The sequence below is a fragment of the Asparagus officinalis genome, chromosome 2 (assembly GCF_001876935.1).
Source record: "Asparagus officinalis chromosome 2, Aspof.V1, whole genome shotgun sequence".
In the NCBI taxonomy this organism is placed as follows: domain Eukaryota; kingdom Viridiplantae; phylum Streptophyta; class Magnoliopsida; order Asparagales; family Asparagaceae; genus Asparagus; species Asparagus officinalis.
The window spans coordinates 60,540,222-60,543,559 of NC_033795.1; positions in this window are offsets into that span (position 1 = coordinate 60,540,222).

Below are 3,338 nucleotides of genomic sequence, written 5' to 3' on the forward strand. Positions count from 1 at the left end.
TCTTTGTATGGACTTAAGCAATCTGGACGAATGTGGTATAACCGTCTTAGTGAATGTTTAGTCAAAAAAGGTTATACAAATAACCCTATATGTCCATGTGTTTTCATAAAGAGGAATGAGTCAAATTTTGTGATCATTGTTGAGTGTTGTATATGTTGATGATCTTAATCTGATTGGAACTCCTAAAGAGCTCCAAAAGGCGATTGAATATTTGAAGAAAGAATTTGAGGTTAAAGATTTTGATAAAACTAAATTTTGCCTTGGTTTACAAATTGAGCATTTAGAAAATGAGATTTTTGTTCACCAACTGCTTATACCCAGAAGGTATTAAAACGGTTCTACATGGATAAAGCACATCCACTAAGTACCCCAATGGTTGTCAGGTCACTTGATCTTGTTAAGGTTCTTTTTAGACCAAAAAAAGAAGATGAAGAGATTCTAACTGCCATTATTCCATTCTTTTTAGACCATATCTCAGTAATGTCAACTACGGATCTTAATAGACAAGAATCTCTATCTTGTCTATTAAGATCCGTAGTTGACATGTAAGGGCAGAGGCTGATAGATAAAAAGAACTTTACAAGAACTATGAGGGATAACTACTTCTAGTTGCTCAGTCAGTTTATTCTTGGCCAGAGCCATAGTGTAATCCTATGACTAATGGCTATGAAGAAAAGTTTCATGCTCCTACATGGACATTCGGTGTCGAACACAGCAATTTTTCAAAATTTAGACAGGAGAACACAAGTACATATTTGTATTTCAGCTGAATGTATGTATAGTTGACAGATAAAATTTGTTTATTTGTTGCAATTCACATATGAAAGAACCTAAGTTTAATAAAATGATTTACAAAACAATTAGTTTATCAATAGGAGCATGCCATATTCCATCTCGTTTGAGGCAACTAACAGTCGGCAGATTTCCAAGCTTCGAACACGGGTGTCATGTCCAGAGAACATACAGTCAGATACCTGAGCATGTCTATTTTCATTCTTCCAAGCATCTTTGACAATAAAATGATCAGTAACCCAAACATTCAGCTGTCATTTTTCCTTGCACTTTGATGATAGGATGATTAATAACCCAAGTATTTCAATTCACTTGTTGCATCTTGTATAATACTGCGGTCATATGATACTTGAGTACAGCTCCAAGACTAGTGAAATAGTTATTAGTACCATAAACAATTGGACTAAGTCATGAATTAATGTAGTCTTACGTATAGTCATGTTGCTTTGCAAGAAGTTAGAAGGTCCCCGTGTTCCCTCAAAAAACGTTGAAGCTTCTCGAATTGGACTGTTATTGTTCTCTAGACGTGTACAGAGCTATTTCTTGCATCCAAACAACAATCCCTTAGGTTTAATAGCTCCCACAGTTTTACTGGAAGTGGGGCAAATGATCATCAGAGTTTATGAGCCTTTTTTTTCTATGGAGCATGTTGGTGATCTGAGTATAACAAAGCTTTTACCCACCTATTTAGCCTGAGTAGATTAATTTTTTCTGATTCATCATATGTTAGCTGACTCTAACTTCTTAAAGATGCTCTTCTGGTTCTTTTTCCCTCCTTTTTTCTATCTTCTTCTCATTTCAGCTTGCCCAATATTTGTTCAAATTCAGGGGCGTCCTGCTCCATTATACTCTAGAAGCTAACTCTTTAATTAAGCAATCTCACTTTTGTTTTATGAACAATCTCCATGGTTCTTCTTCCACCGCCATGACAAATTAGCTTTTACTATTGAAGTGACTATCAAATATGAAACTGTTTTCTTGTCATGTGTTTACTAAATCGCATTTTTTCAGACCCTTTTGTTTATACCAATTATGACCGAAATTTCTTGCTGCATTTTGGTTATGTTCTTTTTTAGTGTTGTGTTCTCTTTAGCAATTTTCATTGTCCTTGGTTGCAGGTATTCATTCCCCTACAATCATATCTGAGCGTCTGTAGAGTGTTTGAGTGTGTCGGAAGAAAAACCAAAGAGAGTGGTTATGAAGGAAGAAGACGACACAAGCTTAACTATTCTAATCTGGCATCGGGCTCACTGCCAGATGTACGGTTTGCCTTATCTCAAGTGGTTTTGGACACACTATATCCCCCTAAGCCAAAGAATGTGTCATGTGAAGACCTGCCTGAAGATTAACAGCTACAAGGTGAAGAGTTGTATCCGAGTTTAGCCTGGACAACAGTCTCATCCTTCTTCACTAATTTGCTTTGATTCCATCTCGTCCAGTGGATGAAATTGTAGCGTCTGTAGCTGGATCAGTAAGAAGGATTAAGCTTATGGCCTATATGTGATATTTTTTTTGGCCTGGATACTGGGTTTGCCATTGTTGATTCATTCCGGCTGAAATAGCAGTTGCATGGAGGTGGACGGGCTTGTTACGGAGTAGGCACTGTACTGTTAGAGTTAAGCCTATAAATATGCGTTTTCTGGCCAAATTCTCTCTAACAACAGAGGTACTTGTACAATCTTACAACAACATTTCTTTTTGTTTAATATAAGGTCATTCCATTCCGCACGTGTTCTAATGATTTGTAGATTAAGACATGGTTTAAACTAAGAAATGTACAATATACCGTGGGAGTTGGTTCTAAAGTATTTCTGCGGTGGGGCATTATAGCTGGTTGTTATAATGGTTTTTAATCTCTCTCTGTGTTTATCTTGGGTTCAGAATTGTTGCTTCCTAATATTCATCAAGCTCTTGTCTTCGCGTTTGCTTCTAGGGTTTACAAAATGGTGACTAAAGGATTGTGCTCTCATCTTCAATGTATGCTTATGAGTAGATTACTGGTTTTGTCGAGCGCAGCAATGAGAAGGTTCTAAGAAGTATTATTTTGAGATTATTGGTTTGCTGAGAGGTTAAGTGCACTGAAAGCCATCGTGTCTTCTTTTACAGAAGAAGGGTTGATGAGAAGGGATGAATCATGTATTTGATGGACTGTGAGTGTTCGGGGGGCATCTGCGCGTTCTCTTTACTCCTGATTTTCTGATTGATTATGGTTGATCTAGATATAATTCTCAAGAATATTGAACTACCGTACTCTTTTTTAACATCGGATGATTACCAAGGCACCAACAGCATTTTGCAGAATTCAAGTGGAAACATTTTGCTTTGCAATTGGTGAGAACATAGAAAACCTCAGTTCTACCCCTTCAAAATTCAACATTTAAGCTCTCTTTCTCCTCCTCCCCTTTTTTCCCCTCCCATCTCTTTTATCTATTTTTTTTATTTTGCTCAAAACCTCAGTTCTACCCTCTCCTGTTTTCCCTTCCTTTATTTCCACTCTATTTCATCTCTTTTATGGCTTCATAGTCCTGTAGATTATTTATTGACAT